The sequence below is a fragment of the Hibiscus syriacus genome, unplaced genomic scaffold (genome assembly GCF_006381635.1).
Source record: "Hibiscus syriacus cultivar Baekdansim isolate YM2019G1 unplaced genomic scaffold, ASM638163v2 tig00111095_pilon, whole genome shotgun sequence".
In the NCBI taxonomy this organism is placed as follows: domain Eukaryota; kingdom Viridiplantae; phylum Streptophyta; class Magnoliopsida; order Malvales; family Malvaceae; genus Hibiscus; species Hibiscus syriacus.
In genome coordinates, this window is record NW_024062980.1 from 602,858 (window position 1) to 627,332 (window position 24,475).

General features: G+C 37.9%; 1 long non-coding RNA gene across 1 annotated transcript; it reads right to left on the bottom strand.

The window, feature by feature from the left end:
• Window positions 1-404: 404 nt before the first annotated feature.
• Window positions 405-24,475, bottom strand: LOC120152844. The gene is made up of 3 exons (XR_005518733.1): window positions 24,313-24,475; window positions 24,184-24,189; window positions 405-519 (listed from the first exon to the last, which is right to left on the bottom strand). It is a non-coding gene; the product is annotated as an uncharacterized LOC120152844 (long non-coding RNA).

The following is a 24,475-nucleotide window of genomic DNA, read 5'->3' on the forward strand; positions in this document are numbered from 1 at the left end:
TGAAATAAATTGAGTCTATTTTTGTGTAATTTTTGTGATTCGAAATAATTAATCAATGTTCGCTAAAAATGAATATTTTTAATTTTTGACTCGAATTTACAAATTCTACTACAACGACAATGTATAAGCGATCATGTACTAATTTTGGACACTGTGGGGATGTTAATCCTTCTTCACGCCTAACCGACTCCCGAGCCTTTAAAAATGAATTTTTGATGAACGCATGTTAATTTTTGTCTTTAAAATGATTTTTCTTAAAATAATTTTATAAGACGTTTTTAGGTATTCGACCTACCTAGATGGTGACTCTAAATTCAAATTTAAAATCAAATTTCATAAAATATATCCATTTTCTCAAAATAAAATCATAATTATTTTTAATTCTTTAAAAATGGTTATGACAATGTGTATATAGTTGTGGACATCTCCTGGTTCTGCAAGAGCTTAGAGAATTATGTCCCAATAGTCTCCTTGAAGCGGCTCCACTTCACTCTCACATAGGTAACTTATGTTGTTTAGCTTACCAAAACACAAAATGATCATTAAAAGCATTGTTTAACCTTTTCCACATTATAGTTATTGTTTTCATCATAGGAATGGACCTGTGATAAGAACCCCACAGTGACCTCACAAGGTCTATATAAGTAGGTTGTCCCATTAAACTTAGATCTTGGGATCTCGATCAACTAGGTTGGATTTTCCTTCACATAGCACCTTAAATATTCATGGGCTTTAGTCATATTCCTTTAGATATTTTATCAAATTGATCTTGATTTAACCTTTTAGTTAGCAAATCTACAATGTTATCTTTTGATCTTATAGAATCAAGAAAGATAACTCTAATTTAAGATCATTTGTCTAATGGTATTTTACCGATGACGAATAACCATTATACATTGCATTATGTGCTAGACCAATTGTTGCTTGTTTATCACAATATATGCACATTTTGGGCACATATTTTATCCATTCAGAAATGTACTTTAAAATTATTTGTATCAATTACCTTTGAAAGTTACCTCTACACTTTCACGTAGTTGTAGGAAGGTTCTTTACCTTTTCGTAATTCATATGGAGTCTTGTTCATCTTCTTGTGGGGCATCTTATTTAAAAGGTAATTAACTTGTAAAACAACTCCCCTAACATGTCTTGTGACAACCCATAACATCTTAACATGACGTTTATCATTTCCTTTAAGGTAATTCTATTGCTTTGTATTGATATTCCAATACCACCCATAATTCTTTAGTCGTTTTATGGATACTATACACTTCATATAGTATATCTGACAATCCATTCATGATATAGTTTTGATATCGAAAATCAAAATATTCTAAAATTCAACAACAATGAATGTGGTAAAAATGTTTACCTCATCATCTCTAATAATAGGAGAATCATCTTATATTTAATTAAAATTAACATGGTCAAATAGAACTTTGTGATTTCTCCAAAGAACTTTAACTAACTGAATCGTCTTGTTCCTTAGTTATTTGGCTTCATGTGCTAAAATATGCAGTGGTTATTCCTCATATGTCAAGTCAGATTGGACCTTTATCTCTTATGGTGCTATAATGTGAGAATGATCTGATCTATATCTTCTGAGTAAATAAACATGAAAACATTATGAATCTTGAATAATCCTCACTTTCTCTTCGATTTCTTTGATTAGATCTTGCCCCACTATGTCTCGATCTTTCAATTAAAACCAATTTAATGGTGTCCGACACTTTCTTCCATATAAAGCTTCATATGGAGCTATCTTGATACTTTACTTTAACTCGCTGACATGTCAACCATTTAGAAACAAGCTTGATGATAACTCTTTTCATATCTACTTCTAAACACTTTCCTCGGTAATATAAACATTCATCAGACTTAAAGTCTTTAGTTTCTCATTTTCCTGCTTGTTCTATATTTGACAAGCACGAAAATTTTTATCTTTTCTCTTAAGATCCTTTATTCGATCCAACAACATAGGCTTTAAATTTAATTATAAAATCAAAACCATCTTTATTTAAAGACACTCACATATTCAAAACTCTCAGAATAGAATTATCTTTCGGTTTTATCTTATCATCCACCACATTAACTTTTCATGTTTGCAGTTGATAATCACGTCATCATTCTTTAAGGAATTAAATCAATTTACTTTCTTTTCACTATTTCAAGTCAATACATACTTTTGGCTTTTGAGATCCGTATAGATATAGCGTCATTCACCATGTAGATAATGATGTAATATCAACAAAGTAACCACACTTATTGCCAACTTGAGATCGTGAGCCAGATGATTTCTTTCATAATTCTCTAATTGCTTTATAGCATAAAACAAAACTTCCTCTTGTACAAACACACATCCTAAACCATTATGAGACATATTACTATAATTTACCTAATCTTTTCCAGATTCTAATTATAACGACCTTGGAGCTTATGTCAACATTCTTTTTAACATCTCAAAATTTTCTTGGCACTTAACAATCCAAATAAATAACATGTCTTTCCTCAATAACTTGGTCAGAGGGAATATAATCATTGGAAAATTCTTTATGAACCTTCGATAGTAACCAAAAAATCCCAAGAAACTTTGAAATTCGAAAACATTCTTTGGGATTTATCATCCGACTCTATCTCATACTTCCTTGATATATATTCTTATCCCCTTAGTTGAGTCTACATGGCTATTCCTTAGCCAATCAACATTTACACTTGGTCAACTTAGCATGAAAATTTTCTCCCGATCCTTTAAACTCAATCACACACTCCCTTAGATTTACTTCTAAAACCTGAATAATCTGCTCTGACTAACCATCTGTCTTATGATGGAAAGTGGTGCTAATATTAAGTCAAGTTCCTAAGGCCTTGTTCAAAGACTTCCAAAACCTTGAAGTAAACCTCGATCTCTATCAGATACGGTTGAGACATATACTTCATGCAGTCAAACAATCTCTTCCATTTCATACTTAAATAGTAATAAAAACATTAACCCAAAGTACATATTACGAAAACGCAAAGTTAGAAATCAATTACAACAAGTTTAATCCAAATTCAAAAGTATAGGTCACAAAACCCATAAAGTTGCAAAAAGTCCAAACCAAGTACATTTACAACTAAAAGATATTACACAATATTTGCAATTCCAACGCAATTTTTGCTCTATTCTCAAACTTTGATGTGGTGATGCCTTTGATGCTCTCATGACTCCTAGCACAAAGACAAATAAGTTATTACATGAACCAAGGATTGGTCCTAGTGGTAATGGGTGGTTTGTTGTTTATGTGATTCGGGTTCAAATAGTATTGTAGATACTCGATTTGTCCGGGGTCTTATTCGAAGTTAATTCAAATTTATTATTATTAATATTGTTATAAGTAATTATTAATATATATATATATATATATATGTGTATTAAGTAATTAAATAAATAAATAATTAAAATGCACTAATATTATCATTAATGGTACAGGCCTACATCAACTTAAAACAAGCTGGACCAGATAGGCCCAATTGCAAAACTAAACCCATTAGGGTTTCTACTGAAGAAGCTCACAGCGCCACCTTGTCTGAACCGCACGATCTGAGGCTCTCATCTAACGGTTGGAAATGAATGGTGAGTGATTTAGGGTTTTTTGCCCTATGTCTAGCGCCGCAGCAGGAAGGCCGTTGGATCTGGCTCCACGATCCAACGGTTCCCAGCCCTCTGTGATTCCCGAGCCGACTGCAGACTCATGTGAAGCCACCACCGCATTTCCAGATAGCGCACGACCAACCGAGCAATGGCTCAGCTACCCACAGCTGCTGCCCGTGATCTGCTCTCTCCAGTGCCCTGCGAACACACGAAACAAGAAGCAGAACAGAAGGCACAAAAAAACAGAAAGAAAAAATCAACTAGAACTAGCAGTGAAAACGAAACCAGAGGGGGATTTTGGGTCCGGGGAGTTATCAGTCATCACCCAAGCAAAAAAAAAGGGCTCAACCCATCAGCTATCATCGAAGAAAAAAAACACAATTACCAAACCAGGGATCATCGAGAGAACCAGAGTCGGAAAACCCATTAGCATATCAGTCAACAAAAGACGAAGCAAACAAAAAAAACCTTCACCTTCCTTAGTCGAAGAGCAGAACGTCGCCATCGCCCAAGCCCGAGCCACGTTGGGTCGTCAAGGGTAAGATTCGCGTGACTCTTGGTTCCTGTTTCGAGTGGTGGGTATGTAGGGTTTTGTTTTCGTGTTTATTTGTGGGTCGTAGGTCTCTAAAAGGCTAGATCTAGTTGGGGTTTCTGAGTCAGGACATGGGGGTTCTCGTCGGAGTATTTAAGTGGTGGAGGCCTGGGTTTTAAGTAAATAGACGAGTGAAAGGGGAAACCCACGGTTGTCGTGTGGTGTGGCAGTGAGGTTAGGGTTGTTTTTACCCCTTTTGGTTTTGGGTTTGGTCGGCAAAGGGTCAGGTGACGTCTAGGCTCCTCATCGGAGCCCTTAGGCGGCGGAGGCCACGGCGGTTGGGGGCTTCGGTGAGGGTTGAAGAAGAAGAGGAAAGAGGTTGAGAGAAAACGGGGTGAGGTTTCAGCTGTTTAGAGATAGGATGAATGAGGATTAGGGTTAAAGCTTACCCTTTGTTTCCATATATCCAAAACGCCAAAACGGCGTCGTTCATGTAGTTCCAAAACGGCAGCGCATTGAGTCTGGGAGTGATACGCCGCGTTTTAGGATAGTTGGGTTAATCTGGTACGAGATCCTTCAGTTTTGAAACTGTTTTGTTTTGGTCCTGGAATGTAATCTGTTTATTAGTAACTTAGTCTTCTTATTTTCCGAGCATTCTGTTTTGGTCCTAAATTTCTGTGTTTGTATTTTGGTCTGTGTATTGTAAACATGTTATGTTTTAGTCCTCAGCCTATGTTATTTTCCCTTTTTATTTGTTTTCACATTTAGCTTATAATTTCTGGTATTTGGTAATTCAATCCTAGTTGTTTTGATTAATTTACTGATCAGTTTGTATTTTGGTTGCCTAGCTTTAGTGTTTGTCATTTTAGTCCTATATGGTAGCATTAAATTTAGAATTGGGTTTTTAGCGGTAGATTTAATTTTTCCATAAGTAATGACATTCATATTACTATTTATGTATGGTATGTACATTTTTATGCATGTTATGCAATTTTTATTTTATTTTCAACCTTAAGTAAATGAGATAAATATTATATTTGCAGTTATTAAATGATTAGACATAAGAAAATATTTGTTGCATATTAACATAGTAGGTTTATTTGTTTAATATATAATTATATGTGCATTTTTAGATTTAAATATTTATTCGAATGAGTTGTATTATTTAACTAGTTTATGTATGATATCCTCATAAGCATGACTCGACATTATTACATAATTGGATTAAGGGTAATATCCTTTTAATTTAAAATTGTTTCAAGTGGGTTGTCTTAACTGATTAGATATCCACTTTCGACGATTTTAAATTAAAAGTGTATCCCATCAGTGACACCTAAGAAATTGATTTATCACCTTAAAATTTGGGAACGGAAGAAAAGAAATGTTCGTTTTTTAAATATATCGAGAAAAGGTTGTTATATCTTTAAGATCTGGTCTCGATATGTATAAATAATCGAACATTCTTTATCTTTCTAAAATGACTTGGTAATTTTCATTTAATTTGTTTGAGTGTTTTTGAATGTTTTAAATTTACATTTTTGTTTTATGGGATCAAAAATTAAATTAAGTTCGAATTTGTAAAGTTCATTGCAAAAACGTTAATTAATCGACTAGGTACCGATTTAGGGCGTTGTGGGGGTGCTAATCCTTCCCCACACGTAACCGACTCCCGAACTCAGATTTTGGAACGCAGACCTCAATTTGTTGTTTTAATTAAAATTAATTTTTATTTAAAATGACAAGGCATTTTTGGGTGCCCAATCACACCCTAATCAAAGATTGGTGGCGACTCCTTGAACTGTATTTTTCGATCGTAAAGGAAATCTAAAAATTTTCGAAACGAGAGGTCCTTTAAATCGCATTTGTTTTTAAATTAAAAAGAGATAATTAAGAATTAATGTGGTTTTTAAAATCTCACCCTTTTCTCACACTTTAAGAAAAAAATCGTTTCGACAGCTTGGCGACTCCGCTGGGGACTTTTTTTAGAGAGTCAGGCCTATAGTCGATTAATTAATTGTCTTTGCAAATGAAAGTTATAAATTTGTTTTAAGTTGGTTTTTGATCCCGTGTTTGGTTTCAGTACCTTTTTGTTCATATTTTGTCTAACAAATAAATAGTTGTACTGATCTGTTTGTTGTTGGTTTCAGATTATTTATGTGTTTAAAGAGGATTGATTTTGGAATGTTTTGTGATTCTGTGTTTGTTTTTGCTTTTCCTCACACACGGCACAGTTGCATTTGCATAACATGAGCTAAAACCCCGCTCTGTCCTATTTAAGTAGGAGTGAGAGACTACTCCCTCGTGTGGTTTTCACCTCCGCATGGGATAGTGGATCACTTCTGGAGCTCACGCCTTATGGTCCTCGTGATGGTATTCACCTCCGCATGGACATAAGGAGGTGTGTTCCCTCGAAATTGAACTCGATCCACTAAAGCCTGTGATGGGCCAGGATTGAGGGTTCGACAGCCCAAGGGGGCACCGACAAGGACAATTCGAGAACCTATTACTTTACAACCTAACCCGACATGTAGTGAATATAGAGCCCAAACTTAGGTTGAGCCTAACCCGAACCTTAAGAATCCCGTGAGGAGTGTACACAAGGAAAAGCTTTTTGGGTCATTTATTTTCTTTCTGTGAATAAATGCATGCGAACTAGAGATCATGTGGTTAGGTTAAATTAGATATCATGCGGCTAGGGTTGTGATGTTCAGGTAAAGCATGGGGGTATCATGGTGGGTAGGAAATGATAAAGAATGATTGGGTAGCCAGCATGTGAGGGTAGGATTCTTTAACAAATTATCCCTGATTAATTGACTAATGTTTACTAACTGATTTCTTTTGTCTTGGTTTTATTCCTTTTGCTTTGCATTGCATTATCCATTTCATGGTGTTGATTTGGGGATCGATGTCCATTAGAAGGCCAGAATATGGAACGAAAGGTTCACAAAGAGGTTGAAGACAATGCAGAGGTTTTGAGATGGTCGGAGCAATCCCAGTTGATTAACAGAGATAGTTTGAAGCCTGGTTACGTGTCGGAGTTGTTTAGCTACACTCACGTCAATGTGCGTCAGAATGATTTGAATGAGCTCCAGGAAATTTGGGAGAGATGTGAAGCAGCCGATCAAGAGATGTTCTATCAGTTGTATGGCGACATATCTTACCTTCTGGATTTCAATCGATCGAAATCTGTTTAGGACCCTGGCGCAGTTCTGGAATCCCGGTTACAGCTGTTTTACGTTTGGAAGAGTGGATGTGACGCCAACAATAGAGGAGTATCAAGCTTTGCTCCGGTGTCCGAGAGCTCAAGCGGATAGGGTCTATACCAAGCCCCCGGTCACTCCTTCGTTCAAGAAGAAATTGCTATCGATCATTGGAATGAGTGATGATTGGGTTGTAAAAAATATTAAGAAGAAAGGGGACAGTGAATGCTTTCCTTGGTCCGCTCTGAAGGAAATAATCAATCGTCATCCTGATCAAAGAAAGAAGCTTGACCTACTTGCTTTAGGGATTTATGGGCTTGTTATCTTCCCAAAGGTGTTAGGATACATAGACGTATCAGTGGTCGACCTGTTCGAAAGATTGGACAAGCATGTGGATCCTGTTCCCGCTATCCTAGCAGAGACATTCGTTCTTTGAGTTCTTGCAGACGAGAGGGAAGGACGTTTATAGGATGCACCCCTACTGCTAGTGTGGATCCTCAATCATTTCAAGCACGTCGAAAGGGCGCCAGGACGAGTGTTTCTAGACGGGTTTTCACCTTTGAAAGATTTTCTTTCAAAAGATTGGCCTGGAGGTTTTACCGAAGAAAAATGGATGGTAATCTTCAAAGATATCAGAGACGGTGATGTTCTATGGCGAGCTTCTTGGAATGTTACTTCAGACATACTTTATCGGTGTGGAGAGCGGGATTGGGTCCCTTTGCCAGGTATATGGGGTTCTGTTGGATATGCACCTCTGTTGGTTTCCAGACAATATGGGTCAAGGCAGTTCATTCCAGCTACGAGGGACTTGTTAGGGTCAGATTTTGCATTCAAGGGGGATCAATACAAGAACAAAGTCAGAGGGGTTGCCGAAGCTTGGAAGCAGACTCGTCGTGTGAATTTGTTCACCTACGATCTCGAGCCATCACGAGATTACGAGCAGTGGAGAAGCAATCGAGTAAACGACAATGTCCCCGTGGTGAATCCTGAAAACATTCAACCTGTGGAAGAACATTTGAGGATAGTACCATCTCCATTAGAGCTAGCTAAGCGCGATTTTGAGGCAGAGAGAAGGCAGTGGAGAATTACTATGCAAAAACTAGAAGATGAGGTGTATCAAAAAGGGTTGGAGATCGATATTCAAAAAAGTAGAGCGGATCGAGTTGAAGAAGCAGAGAAGCAACTTCGGTTAGATTTTGACGATCTTCAATCAACTTACCGACGAATGATGAAAGATCAGACAGCTTCCAGTTCAAGCAAATCATCTGTTGAGTGGAGACGGGAAGTGGCAAGCTTGAAGAGGGCAGCCGGGGAGAGTCAGGAAGAACTCAAGCAAAGCAGACATCAGGTAAGGATTTTGTCGAAGGAAAAAAGTTATTTAGAGCAGCGATTGCAAGAAAGTCAAGCCCAGAGTGAGAATTTGAAAGGGAAGATCTCGAGTTTAGAGGCTGCATTACAACGGTACCGGAACCAGGAGGGTAGCTCGAGTCGTGGAGAAGTCGAAAGTCTGAAGAAGCAAGTAAGTGAGCTCGAAGTCATGGTTCGGGGGTTCCAGAGGCAATCAAGTGAGCTATCGATAGTTCCTTATGAGGGGGATACTCAGTGGCATTTTCGATGGGAGCGAGCGCAGGCGAGAGCCAAGTGAGGAGAAGACCTTATCACTTGTTACCTGGGGCATGCTAGGGGAATCGCACAGTATTTGGTCGACCTATGTCAAGAAGCTGCCGCTATAGGCGAAGAGCTGGATCCTGAGGCTGAAGAGAACCAGAAGATTTTGGAACTGCTAGCACATATACTACAAATAGGCGAAACAGTGCAGATTTATCTGTGATATGTTTCAACTTTGTAATTGAACGTCGTTTCTAATATAAAGAGTTGTTCTAAGGGAATCGCCCCGGGATCAATACCCTGCATTTTGCATATACATCATTTTTCGTAATGCATCTTCATTTTTCCTACATCGCACTTTGTCCATTTATAATCATATACTTCATATTCATTAAATAAGATACAAACATTAATAAAAGGAACTGTGTGACAGAGAAATACTGGGAAATTCCAAGCATCACTATAACACAAGGAAGGCCATGGATGATAAGATTGCTCAAATTGAAAGAACACAACTGCAGTTACAAGATGATATAAGGAAAATGCAAGAAGATGCTTAAGGCTCAAGAGGATATGCTGTCTAAGTTGGCAAGTATGCTGGGAGGGAGAAATCCAGAGCACGGAAAGGCCCATGAGCAACAAGTGAAGAACCACTTTACCCTCCAGGGTTCACCCCGTATAGTCTCCGAATATCCAAAGATCTGTCCATACCAAAGTACACATAAATCCTGACGCATTGCAAGTAATCCACAACCTGGATCTTGTTCGCATCCCGAAGAAAGCCCATATCACCAGGTCCCGGACCTCGATGAAAGCAAAGAAGAGCGAAAACAAGTTGTTGCAGGAGCAATATAAGCAGCTAGCAATGAAGTACAAGCTATGAAAGAAGATACCAGCTTGTATGGTCTCGACGCTAAGGAACTGAGTTTAGTTCCTGATCTGGTCCTACCTCCCAAGTTCAAAACCCCTGACTTCGAGAATACGACGGTACCCAATGCCCTTCTGCCCATATCACAATGTTCTGCAGGAAAATGACTGGTTACGTAGGGGACGACCAGTTGTTGATCCACTGTTTCCAGAAAGCTTAGTAGGCTCGGCATTGCGATGGTATAATCAACTTAGGAGAGTTGGTGTCAGGACATGGAAAGACCTGGCCAAATCTTTTCTCGACCAGTATAAGCATGTGAAGGACGTCAGGCCTAACAGAATGGCGCTGCAAGCAATGGAGAAGAAGCATAATGAAAGTTTCAGACAATATGCTCAGAGGTGGAGAGAGGTAGCAGTACAAGTCCACCCACCGTTGGTAGAGGAGGAAACGAACCTACTTTTTGTTATACCTTGAAGGCTCCATTTTTCTCACATTTTGTTGGTAATCCTTCTCGAAGTTTTGCTGATATAGTTACGGCGGGAGAAATGATTGAAATGGCGATTAAAAGCGGAAGCTTGAGGGAGGAGATTCCAGCAAGAAACAGCCGATGAGGAAGAAAAAAAGTCAACAAATAAGGCAGTATGATTCCCATAATATCACAGTGTCCCGACCACAGGAACGGTAGCATCACCCCAAATTGACAATAGGCAAGGGGCAAGAGATCCAAAGAGAGAGGCCTCATTTGATCCGATTCCTATGACTTATAAGGAGTTATTCCACGAATTATATGATCGACATGTAGTCTCACCTTATCATGTGGACCCTATACAACCCCCGTATCCCAAGTGGTATGATGCTATGCTAAGTGCGAATACCATGCAGGGGTTTCCGGACATTCTATTGAAAATTGTCCCGCTTTCAAAAAGGTCGTCCAAGCTCTGAGAAGAAGAAACGTCATCAATTTTGGTGGCAGTGAACAGCCAAACATAGCCCAGAATCCATTGCCAAACCATGCAGGAGCCGGGATTAATGCAGTCGCTGAAGAGAAAGGAAGACTGTAAAAAATGTTAGGGAGTGATGTCACCCATGTCTTGGGTGTGGTGCCAAATGGTCAAGGTAGACTCTTAAAGACTAATCTGCCATGTGAACATTTCACAATGAAGAGATGTGCCACTACCATAACTGCACAAAACACAGTATACAACAGTGTTATTATCTTAGGGCTGGTACAAGAGATGATGGATAGTAAGGAAATCGAGTTCTTCAAAGAAGGGCTGAGAGAAGAAGCGGAAGTTTACACCCTTTGAGGGATCATCCAAAGGGGTCTATAGTGCTAGTTGTCCCCGTCATTACTCCCAAGAATCGAGTGGCTGAGAAGGTAGCTCCAAAGGTGATTATTACACCTCCCTCTCCGTTCCCGTACAAAAACAATAAACAGGTACCCTGGAGATATACTTGTCAAATAGGAGAGGTGGCAAAGCAACAGAAGAGGTAGATGAAGGGACACATGACCAGAGTGGTAGATTTATCACAAAGAACCTGAGAAGAAGATTGCTGTCGGAAAGGAAAAAGTATCGATGTGCAGATGAAAGAAGAGAACCCACCGTCAATGAGCCAGTAACGGAGAATGAGTGATGGAATTTTTTAAGGTTTTTGAAACATAGTGAATACAGTATTGTGAGCAACTACACAAGCTGCCTGCCCGTATTTCTGTCCTATCACTTCTTCTGAGTTCAGAGGCTCATCGCAATGCCCTATTAAAAGTTTTAAACCAAACCTTTGTCCCGAAGGAGATACCCACAGAAAGCTGGACCGACTAGTTGCCAACATCCAGGCCGATAATTTTTTATCTTTTTCTGAGGACGAGATCCCTTCTGGGATGATTGGCAATCATAAGGCTCTACACATCACAGTTAGGTGCAAAGGCATGTTCTATCCAGAGTACTGATAGATAACGGTTCGGCGTTAAATGTGATGCCCTTGGTGACCCTGAAAAAACTGCCAGTGGACAGTACTTGATGAGAAGCTGTCAAAGTGTGGTTCGAGCTTTTGATGGAACGAAGAGAGTTCTAGGCAAGATTGATATCCCTTTGACTATTGGCCCGGCGATATACGAAGTGGAGTTTCTTGTGATGGACATCATGCCTACATACAACTGCTTATTGGGAAGACCCTGGATTCATCAGGCCGGTGCGGTTCCGTCAACGTTGCCCAAGGATAAAATTTGCAATTGATGGGAGCTTATATGCATTCATGCTGAAGAAGACTTATTGCTTCGGTTTCTACTACTGCTCCATACGTTGAAGTGGAAGAGCAAGCTGTTGAATGTTCTTTCAGATCATTGGATATGTCAATGCCATGTTTGTGCAGAAGGAAAGAAGATCCCGAAGCCTAGATTGTCAAACTGCACCAAAATGGGGCTTAAGCTGACTCTTGGAAGATGAGCAAAAACTGGCAGAGGGTTTTGGAATTCGGTTGCAAGACTGATGGGCCCAATCTACCCTGTAACTAAAGAGACAGATTCGGTTTAGGGTATCAGCCGACTTAAAAGAAAACTGAGAAGCATCAAGAAGATTCAGGAATTGAGAAAGCAAGATTGACTGTGAGACCCGAGCTGGGAGCCCATGACATTCCCGCCATTGAGCAGCATTTTCGTATCAGAGGATATATGTTTCAAGGGACTGTGGAAAGCAGTAAAGTGATAGTTGAGAATGCCTTGAAGGACTTGGGCATTAATGTCCTAACCGATGAGGAGTTCAAAGAAATGAGAGCTACGGGCATTTACCCTGCGCCACCGGGCTTTGTGTTGAACAACTGACTGCGAGGAATTGCCTGTAGTTTACAAATCTTTTGCAGAGTAATACACTAAAACTTATCCCTATTGTTCATACCCTGGGACAATAGGTGATTTGGTGTAAAGGGTTAAGTTGTGTGTTTTTACTTGCTTTCAATAAAAGATGTGTTCTGTTAGTTCCAAATGGCAATTTTCCCATGCATTTCATTCATTCATTCATTATTGTATATATGTATGTATTTTTTCTTTCTATTTATATGGAAAATCCTCCCATTTGTATATATGTATATATCTCTCTCTTCATTATTTTTTCAGGAGCTCAGATATCAATAATATGAATGCCAATGACTCTGACCCGAAGATTGATTTCGAGAAGCCTATATGTCAAGGAGAGATCGAAGATTGTGATGATGATGAGGGATGTGAACTACCTTCTGAATTGCTGAAAATGGTGGAGAATGAAGATAAGCAGATCCTGCCTCACGAAGAGCTTACAGAGATCTTGAACCTGGGCACAGATGAGAATAGAAAGGAGGTAAAGATTGTACCACCCTGTCTGTTGAAGGAAGGCAAAGCTTGATAGAATTACTTCAAGAATTCAAGGATATTTGCTTGGTCGTACGAGGACATGCCAGGCTGGATACAGAATTGGTTTCCATAAATTACCGATAAAGCCTGATTGTAAGCCCGTACAACAGAAACTGAGAAGAATGAGACCCGAGATGCTGCTCAAGATTAAAGAAGAAGTGAAGAAAATTTGATGCTGGGTTTCTCACAGTGGCCAAATATCCTGAGTGGGTAGCAAATATTGTCCCAGTACCAAAGAAGGATGGGAAGGTACGAATGTGTGTCGACTATAGAGATCTGAATAGAGTTAGTCCAAAGGATAATTTTCCTTTGCCACATATAGATACGTTAGTAGACAATACTGCTGGAAATTCCTTATTCTCATTTATGGATGGTTTCTCCGGCTATAATCAAATTAAAATGTACCCTGAAGATATGGAGAAAACAACGTTTGTCACTATGTGGGGAACGTTCTGTTATAAAGTCATGCCGTTCGGATTAAAGATGGGCAACCTATCAGAGGGCCATGGTGACGTTGTTTCATGACATGATGCATAAATAAATTGAAGTCTATGTCGATGATATGATTGTCAAAGCCAAGACGGAAGAGGAACACATCAATAATTTGAGGAAGCTCTTTCAAAGATTAAAGAAGTGTCAACTAAAACTTAACCCAAATAAATGTACTTTTGGGGTGATATCGGGAAAACTATTGGGATTCGTAGTGAGCCGAAAGGGAATTGAAATAGATCCTGATAAAGTAAAAGCCATTCAAGATTTGCCAGCCCCAAGAACACAGAAAGAGGTTCGAGGATTTTTGGGGAGATTAAATTACATCGCTCGGTTTATCTCGCAGCTGACCGAAAAATGTGATCCCATATTCCGCCTTCTTCGTAAGAATGATTCAGGAGAATGGAGTGAGGATTGTCAAGAGGCTTTTGAGGCAGTAAAGAGATATCTTTCGAATACTCCGACCCTAGCGCCACCTATCCCAGGAAAGCCTTTAATTCTTTACTTTTCCGTTTATGACAATTCAATGGGATGTGTGTTGGGGCAACATGATCAAACTGAGAAGAGGGAGAGGGCTATCTATTATCTCAGTAAGAAGTTCGCTGAGTGTGAGGCCAGATACTCACCAATTGAAAAATTGTGTTGCGCTTTAGCGTGGGCTACCAGAAGACTTAGACAGTATATGTTGTATCATACTACCTGGCTCATATCTAAGCTGGACCCTTTAAAGTATCTAATGGGGGTACCTGCATTGTCGGGAAGATTAGCCCGTTGGCAAATCCTGTTGTCCGAATTTGATATCTAGTATGTAAGCCAGAAGGCAGTTAAAGGGAGCGCCATAGCAAATTCATTGCGAGTAGGGCTTCAGAAGAATATGAACAGTTGAACTTCGATTTCCCGGATGAGGATTTAATGGCTATCGGAAGAAGAAACAATTGCTCTCACCGGTAAATACTGGAAGATGAACTTTGATGGTGCTTCAAACGCCTTGGGGCATGGGATTGGGGCAATCTTGGTCTCACCAAGGGAAGAGCATTATCCTTTTACCAGTCGGCTCAATTTTGATTGTACAAACAATATGGCTGAATATGAGGCTTGTGTTATGGGTCTTAGAGCAGCTATTGAACTCAAAGCAAAATGCTGAGGTATGGGGATTCAGCTTTGGTAATTTACCAACTCAGAGGAGAATGGGAAACTAAAGATCCCAAACTTGTGGAATATCGTAAATTCTGGGACTTATTGAAGAATTTGAAGAAGTGACTTTCAATTACCTCCTAGAGAAGAAAATCAAATGGCGGACGCCTTAGCTACTTTGGCAGCGGCCTTTAAGATGAACGAGCATTCAAATGAGGCCTATTGAGATGAAGGCTTATGAGTATCCAGCCCACTGCTTTAACATTGAAGAAGAAGATGATGAAGGACCTTGGTACTATGATATCTTCCAATATATAAGATATCAAAGTTATCCCGAACAGGCAACTGAGAATGACAAAAGGACCATTAGAAGAATGGCAGCAGGGTATGTGCTTAATGGCGAGACCTTATATAAGAAAAGCATGGATCAGGTCTTATTAAGGTGTGTGGACACTAAAGAAGCAAAAATAATTCTTGAAGAAGTACATGAAGGAATATGTGGCACCCATGCTAATGGGCATGTAATGGCCAGACAGATTATGAGATTTGGGTATTATTGGTCAACTATGGAAACTGATTGCATCAATTATGCCCGAAAGTGTCACAAGTGTCAGATTTATGGGGATAGAATGCACACCCCTCCTCATCCGTTGCATGTGATGACAGCTCCGTGGCCGTTTTTATGGGGGCATGGATGTTATTGGGCAAATTTTCCCAAAAGCGTCAAATGGTCATCGCTTCATTCTGGTAGCAATAGATTACTTCACCAAGTGGGTAGAAGCAGCTTCCTATGCAAGTGTTACCCAATCAACGATATGTAAGTTCTTGAAGAAGGAAATCATCTGCAGATATGGCTTACCAGAGAGAATTATCTCTGACAATGCATTGAACTTAAACAACAAGATGATGAAATCTGTATGTGAGCAATTCAAAATAAAGCATCACAATTCCACGGTTTATCGCCCAAAGATGAATAGGGCAGTGGAGGCGGCTAATAAACATTAAGAGGCTTTAGAGAAGATGACTGAAACTTATAAAGATTGGCATGAGAAGTTGCCATTTGCTCTGTTTGCCTATCGGACTTCTGTACGGACGTTACTGGGGCAACTCCGTTTTCTCTAGTTTATGGGATGGAAGCTGTCCCCCTATTGAAGTGGAAATTCCCTCACTCCGGGTTTTATCAGAGGTGAAGCTAAATGAGGCAGAATGGGTACAGGCCAGATATGACCAATTGAATCTGATTGAAGAAAAGAGATTGAAGGCTATTTGTCACGGTCAGATATACCAGAAGCGGATGATACAAGCACATGATAAGAAAGTTCACCCTCGAGAAATCCACGAAGGAGGTTTGGTGCTCAGGAGGATATTGCCCATTCAAAAAGATTTCCGAGGGAAATGGATGCCCAAGTGGGAAGGACCCTATGTTGTCAAGAAAGCTTTTCTGGGGGAGCTCTGGTCTTAACTGAGATGGATGGGTCTGAATACCTCATCCAGTGAATTCTGACGCAGTTAAGAAGTATTTTGCTTGAAGAAAAAAGAAGAAGAAAAAATGAGTGAAAATGAAAAAAATAAAAAAAAAAAATGATGAAAAAAATGAAAAATGAGGGTTCAATATGAAAACTCGAAAAAGGGCGTCTTGAAACCAAAGAGGTCGAGTCGAAAACCCGTAAAGGGCGACTTGAAGTTTTAAATTCAGAGTTCGTGTATGGTGGAGGATCTGAATGTTTTGGGGAGTAGGAAGAGCTCCTGACATGGGTAACGACAATGGCCATTGGGGTTGAGACCAAAGATTAATGAGTCTCGATGGGGCAACCAGAGGAGGAATTGAAGGCACGTGAGATTTAATATTGGTTTATGGCATCTAATAATGGGAGATTTTGGGGTTTAGAAAGAGTTTTGCACTCTTAGGTGTCATCACCATTTTGGAGATCCTTTTGACAGAAGCTACACTTGAGTCATTCTGACGGCGTGCCAGCTCAAAAGCATTTGTGTTATTGATATTTGAAGACACCTATCCTTTGGTTCTTTTCCGATTAAAAGTTTGTCATGTAGTTGCCTAAAAATTCTTCGCATTTATATAAATAAAGAGATATTTTCCCTTCTTAATTTCCCTTTTACAAGCATCTAATTTTGAAAAAGTTAAAACGTATAGCTAACTTGTGGTACATGATATCATTTTGTATTATTATGCAAAAGGGTTTGGAAATGCAGGTATTCTGAAGCTAGTAATGGTTTTACCCATAAGCTTGTAGGTTGCGGAAAGCTAAAACTTTGGAATCGTAGACAATCTTAGCCATTAATGGATGACCCAAGGATGTTGTCATTTATCAAGAAGATTGGTCAGGGGTACTGGCAGGCCTCAGAAAGAAAGAAGTCAAAGTTTGTCAAGCCAAAAGTTATAGTATTGAGAGTATCACTGGGGTGAACGGGTGAAATGCTCTATGCCCATAGCAAAACCGAGTTCCATTGAAATCAAAGGAGATAGTATTCTTTCGAAGAAGAAAGTGCATTAAATTGCATAATTGCATACATCGTAGGCATGAATAGGATCATGACATTGCATGATTATTTTAAATGTTTGCAGATTTCCCAACGATTATTGAAGATTGTTCGAGTCCTATACTCTCTGAAGAAATAGGAGCAGACACGATTGTTGAAGATTGTTCGAGTCTCATACTCTCTGAAGAAATAGGGAGCAGACATGATTGTTGAAGATGTTCGATCTCATACTCTCTGAAGAAATAGGGAGCAGACACGATTGTTGAAGATTGTTCGAGTTTCATACTCCCTAGAGAAAGAGGGAGCAAACCCGTTTGAAGAAGATATTCGAGTTCTATTCTCCCTGAGGAAAGAGGGAGTGAACCCGTTTAAAGACGTTCGAGTTCCACACTCCCTAGATAAAGAGGGAATGAACCCGCTTGCAGAAGATTGTTCGAGTTCCATACTCCCTGAAACAATAGGGAGCGAACCCGTTAGCAGAAGATTATTCGAGTTCTATACTCCCTGAAACAATAGGGAGTGAACCCGTCCCCAGAATATTCTTCAAGTTCTATGTTCCCTGAACGTAGGGAGCGAACCCGATTTTGAAGAATTTTTCAAGTCTCACTTACCTGAAGTTGTAGTGAAACAGTTCTATCTTGAATATTTCATGACTGGACAAAATTGACCATCTATTTGATCTTTCCTCTATTCTCGTTACACATGAGCAAGAGAGGCAGCTGTAGATACTCGATTTGTCCGGGGTCTTATTCGAAGTTAATTCGAATTTATTATTATTATATTGTTATAGTAATTATTAATATATATATATGTGTGTATTAAGTAATTAAATAAATAAATAATTAAAATGCACTAATATTATCATTAATGGTACAGCCTACATCAACTTAAAACAAGCTGCATATAGGCCCAATTGCAAAACTAAACCATTAGGGTTTCTACTGAAGAAGCTCACAGCGCCACCTTGTCTAAACCGCACGATCTGAGGCTCTCATCTAACGGTTGGAAATGAATGGTGAGTGATTTAGGGTTTTTTGCCCTATGTCTAGCGCCACAGCAGGAAGGCCGTTGGATCTGGCTCCACGATCCAACGGTTCCCAGCCCTCTGTGATTCCGAGCCGACTGCAGACTCACGTGAAGCCACCACCGCATTTCCAGATAGCGCACGACCAACCGAGCAATGGCTCACTACCACAGCTGCCGCCCGTGATCTGCTCTCGCCAGTGCCCTGCGAACACACGAAACAAGAAGCAGAACAGAAGGCACAAAAAAACAGAAAGAAAAAATCAACTAGAAATAGCAGTGAAAACGAAACCAGAGGGGGATTTTGGGTCCGGGGAGTTATCAGTCATCACCCAAGCAAAAAAAAGGGCTCAACCCATCAGCTATCATCGAAGAAAAAAAACACAATTACCAAACCAGGGATCATCGAGAGAACCAGAGTCGGAAAACCCATTAGCATATCAGTCAACAAAAGATGAAGCAAACAAAAAAAACCTTCACCTTCCTTAGTCGAAGAGCAAACGTCGCCATCGCCCAAGCCCGAGCCACGTTGGGTCGTCAAGGGTAAGATTCGCGTGACTCTTGGTTCCTGTTTCGAGTGGTGGGTATGTAGGGTTTTGTTTTCGTGTTTATTCGTGGGTCGTAGGTCTCTAAAAGGCTAGATCTAGTTGGGGTTTCTGAGTCAGGACATGGGGGTTCTCGTCGGAGTATTTAAGTGGTGGAGGCTGGGTTTTAAGTAAATAGACGAGTGAGAAAGGGGAAACCCACGGTTGTCGTGTGGTGTGGCAGTGAGGTTAGGGTTGTTTTTACCCCTTTTGGTTTTGGGTTTGGTCGGCAAAGGGTCAGATGACGTCTAGGCTCCTCATCGGAGCCCTTAGGCGGCGGAGGCCACGGCGGTTGGGGGCTTCGGTGAGGGTTGAAAAAGAAGAGGAAAGAGGTTGAGAGAAAACGGGGTGAGGTTTCAGCTGTTTAGAGATAGGATGAATGAGGATTAGGGTTAAAGCTTACCCTTTGTTTCCATATATCCAAAACGCCAAAACGGCGTCGTTCGTGTAGTTCCAAAACGGCAGCGCATTGAGTCTGGGAGTGATACGCCGCGTTTTAGGATAGTTGGTTAATCTGGTACGAGATCCTTCAGTTTTGAAACTGTTTGTTTTGGTCCTGGAATGTAATCTGTTTATTAGTAACTTAGTCTTCTATTTTCCGAGCATTCTGTTTTGGTCCTAAATTTCTGTGTTTATTTTGGTCTGTGTATTGTAAACATGTTATGTTTTAGTCCTCAGCCTATGTTATTTTCCCTTTTTATTTGTTTTCACATTTAGCTATAATTTCTGGTATTTGGTAATTCAATCCTAGTTGTTTTGATTAATTTACTGATCAGTTTGTATTTTGGTTGCCTAGCTTTAGTGTTTGTCATTTTAGTCCTATATGGTAGCATTAAATTTAGAATTGGGTTTTAGCGGTAGATTTATTTTGTCCATAAGTAATGACATTCATATTACTATTTTATGTATGGTATGTACATTTTTATGTATGCATGTTATGCAATTTTTATTTTTTTCAACCTTAAGTAAATGAGATAAATATTATATTTGCAGTTATTAAATGATTAGACATAAGAAATATTTGTTGCATATTAACATAGTAGGTTTATTTGTTAATATATATTATATGTGCATTTTTAGATTTAAATATTTATTCGAATGAGTTGTATTTTTAACTAGTTTATGTATGATATCCTCATAAGCATGACTCGACATTATTACATAATTGGATTAAGGGTAATATCCTTTTAATTTAAAATTGTTTCAAGTGGGTTGTCTTAACTGATTAGATATCCACTTTCGACGATTTTAAATTAAAAGTGTATCCCATCATGACACCTAAGAAATTGATTTATCACCTTAAATTTGGGAACGGAAGAAAAAAATGTTCGTTTATTTAAATATATCGAGAAAAGGTTGTTATATCTTTAAGATCTGGTCTCGATATTTAATAATCGAACATTCTTTATCTTCTAAAATGACTTGGTAATTTCATTTAATTTGTTGAGTGTTTTTGAATGTTTTAAATTTACATTTTTGTTTTATGGGATCAAAAATTAAATTAAGTTCAATTTGTAAAGTTCATTGCAAAAACGTAATTAATCGACTAGTACCGATTTAGGGCGTTGTGGGGGTGCTAATCCTTCCCCACACGTAACCGACTCCGAACTCAGATTTTGGAAACGCAGACCTCATTTGTTGTTTTAATTAAAATTAATTTTTATTTAAAATGACAAGGCATTTTTGGGTGCCAATCACACCCTATCAAAGATTGGTGGCGACTCCTTGAACTGTATTTTCGATCGTAAAGGAAATCTAAAAATTTTCGAAACGAGAGGTCCTTTAAATCGCATTTGTTTTTAAATTAAAAAGAGATAATTAAGAATTAATGTGGTTTTTAAAATCTCACCTTTTCCACACTTTAAGAAAAAAATCGTTTCGACAGTATTATTTGTAATGTGCATGAGAGTTCTATTAATGTTAAAAATAGAATTGATAATATGTTGAATCCATTGATGAATAAAAAAGGTAAACTACTTGTTAGGTATCCCATTATTCCTATATTTCTATTTTAGTCACTGGTAGTTAGGTTTAATAGTTGATTAATGAAATGGTGATATGATATGATATAATAATAATTGTAAATTTATATATTATATTAATTTAGTCTTAATTTAAAATAATTTAGTAAACTGAACTCATCAAGAGACCCAATGGTCAAGAGGTGTTCTCCCTAGAGGTTATGAGTTCGAATAGTTACGTCTGTAGGGTGTGTAAGTTGTTAATGGTTAAAAACGATTCTAAATAAATACTAATTTGTAATCACTCTAGACTATTAAAAATATAATTAATAAATTTAACCATCTAATATGAAAAAAGTATTCCAGTAACCCCCAACCATTGAGCTAATCTCAATTTGTGTTAATTTTTGACGAAACATGTTATTTGTGTTCCTCCATGAAAGCACTTCCAAGATGTGCTTCGAGAGTTAGACGCTTCCCTAAACATGAAGCATTTTCTGCACTTCCAGAAAACACTTTTTTTTAAAATATTTCGGGCTCTTTCTGAACTCTTGTTTTCCTATATCGTTGGACAAAATATTAATATGAGAATATAATAATAAACAAGTAAATATTATTATTGAATTGAACGAAGTAAAATAAATTACGAATAAAGTAAAGAAATGAAATTGTTTATTCGTATTTTGACATGAAATCGAGGAAGAGCAGAGTCAGATAATTAGAAGATGAAGTTTTGTTGAGGCCTGCATGAACAATTTCCTTAAAATAGATTCGTCTTCTCCTCGGTACTTTAAGTAACCTTGGACGTCCATCTCCCAGTATACAACAAGAAATTATCACAACAATAAACACAACCATAGTGATTAGTCTAACACAATCTTACCTTTCTCTATCACCAGACAAAACAAATTTGGAAGGAATTTCTATGTGTTTTTCCAACGATTTGGAATTATCTAAGATTGTGTCTTAACTAACCTATTTATAGTGGAGGAAAAATGAATCAAAAAGTTTAAGACTTTTTGACGAAGAGTTAAAACCTTTCACGAAAAGAATTGTTGAAAAACTAATAAGTATAATTGAATAGATTCAATTTTAAACTAAAAGATAAGTTTATTTATCAAGTGACATAACTTGTTACGAATAACATCAACTTTATTCAATTATTTATTATTTTTTTCAACAATCCCACATGAATAAAATTGATGATTTCAAACTCTGGCTTGATGTAATGATAAGTTCGACATTCGATATTTACATAAGATAGGTAGGTGCCCCTTTGAGCCTTCCCATGTGAAAATATGTTAATCTTATTGGCTATCCAATAAACGTGATGTTATTGAATTGTCATGTTATTTGCGTAAACGATGACATACCTTACACAAATATCTTCATGATAAGAATTTGGTTCTCTGATTATGTCTATGACACTCGTTCGTCCGAATTATATCTATATACTTAATTATTTGTTTATTATCATAATATTATATTATGTTAATATTAATATTAATCATTATTTTTTGCAGGCCAACCGACCCAATTACATAGCAAGCTCTACCCAATGACCTAATTACAACCCTAACCCATTATATTACAATTTTTGGCTAATCTAATTTTAGGGTTTCCACCCTAACTACTGTCGCGCCAAGGAGAAGAAGTCGCGCCGCCGTCACCACCGGAGTTCCACACCGCCATTGTCATCAAGCCGAATTCGAGTCGCTCATGTTTCAGAAAATCCACCAAAATAAAAATCATATCAAATACCAAATCCCGGAAAATCCGAGATTCCAACAGTAAACCCATCGCCCACCACCATCACCTCTGCCATAGCTCACCATCATCGTCAACAGTAACATACATGAGCATTGTTTTAAAATGACATGCAACCATTCAGAAGGGAGAAAAGAAACGACAGGAGGGCCGAACAAAAGAACATAAACTGAGAGAAAAGAAGAAAAGTTTACCTTTCACAGTTGTGGTCTCACCGGAATCGAAGTTCCGGTTGTCAGTTCGTGAATCCAAACTGAGGGGAGCAACATAACTTGAAACCAAGTCCAACTGACGGTTCGATAACATAGATCGGAGAGTGAAAAATCGAAAGGTTTCAATGTTGTTTCGTCCTCATCGAGTATTTTTCGGACAAACCAAGTTCAGATCCAAGTTTCCAGTGTTGAGATGAACCTCTCTGTGAAGTTTGACGTCGAACGACCACCGGAGGGTGGCAGTGGACAGCGGTAGCATTTTCCAGGCGAGGTGATGGAGCATTCTTTCCAATTTCTTAATGTTGGTCATATTACTCATGTAATCATTTTAATTTTGGATGGAACTTGATTTGGCCCCTATTCTTCAATTATGATATTTTGGTCCCTGTTCAAATTTCACTTTAACTCCTAGGATTGTTTCTGCATTCATTGTATTCCCATTTATGTTATAAATATTTATCATTATTAAATGCGTGATATGTCATGGTTATCAAGTTTTTATATGTTTTGTATATATATCCCGTATATATAGATATTATATATTATATATTATATATTATATTTGTGATATGTTTTAACTATTATATTTATATATATTTTTATGTATGTATGTCTGTGTATGTATATTTATGTACATATATTTTACACATTACATTTCTGTACACATATTTTAAATTTTATTAATTATTTTTATATTTAATAATACTTTAAATATCTTACTCGTGTAATTTCAAGAACGTTTATCGTACAGTGGGTGTGAAAAGCACAATTTAATAGAAGTAGTGTGATTTGACGACATTCAAACGAAAAACAAACTTGAAATAAATTGAGTCTATTTTCGTGATTCGAAATAATTAATCAATGTTAGATAAAAATGATCATTTTTAATTTTTGACTCGAATTTACAAATTCCACTACAACGACAATGTATAAGCGATCAAATACTAATTTTGGACGCCGTGGGGGTGCTAATCCTTCTTCACGCCTAACCGACTCCCGAGCCTTTAAAAATGAATTTTTGATGAACGCGTGTTAATTTTTGTCTTTAAAATGATTTTTCTTAAAATTATTTTATAAGACGTTTTTAGGTATTAGACCTATCTAGATGGTGACTCTAAATTCAAATTAAAAATCAAATTTCATAAAAAATATCAATTTTCTCAAAAATAAAATCATAATTATTTTTAATTCGTTAAAAAATTGTTATGACAATGTCCATATAATTGTGGACATCTCTTGGTTCTAAAAAACTTAGAGAATTATGTCTCAATAATCTCTTTGAAGTGGCTCCACTTCACTCTCACATATGTAACTTATGTTGTTTAGCTTACCAAAACACACAATGATCATTAAAAGCATTGTTTAACCTTTTCCACATTATAGTTAATGTTTTCAACATAGGAATGGACTTGTGATAAGAACCCCACAGTGACCTCACAAGGTCTATGTAAGTAGGTTGTCCCATTAAACTTAGATCTTGGGATCTTGGTCAACTAGGTTGGATTTTCCTTCACATAGCACCTTAAATATTCATGGGCTTTAGTCATATTCCTTTCGATGTTTTATCAAATTGATATCGATTTAA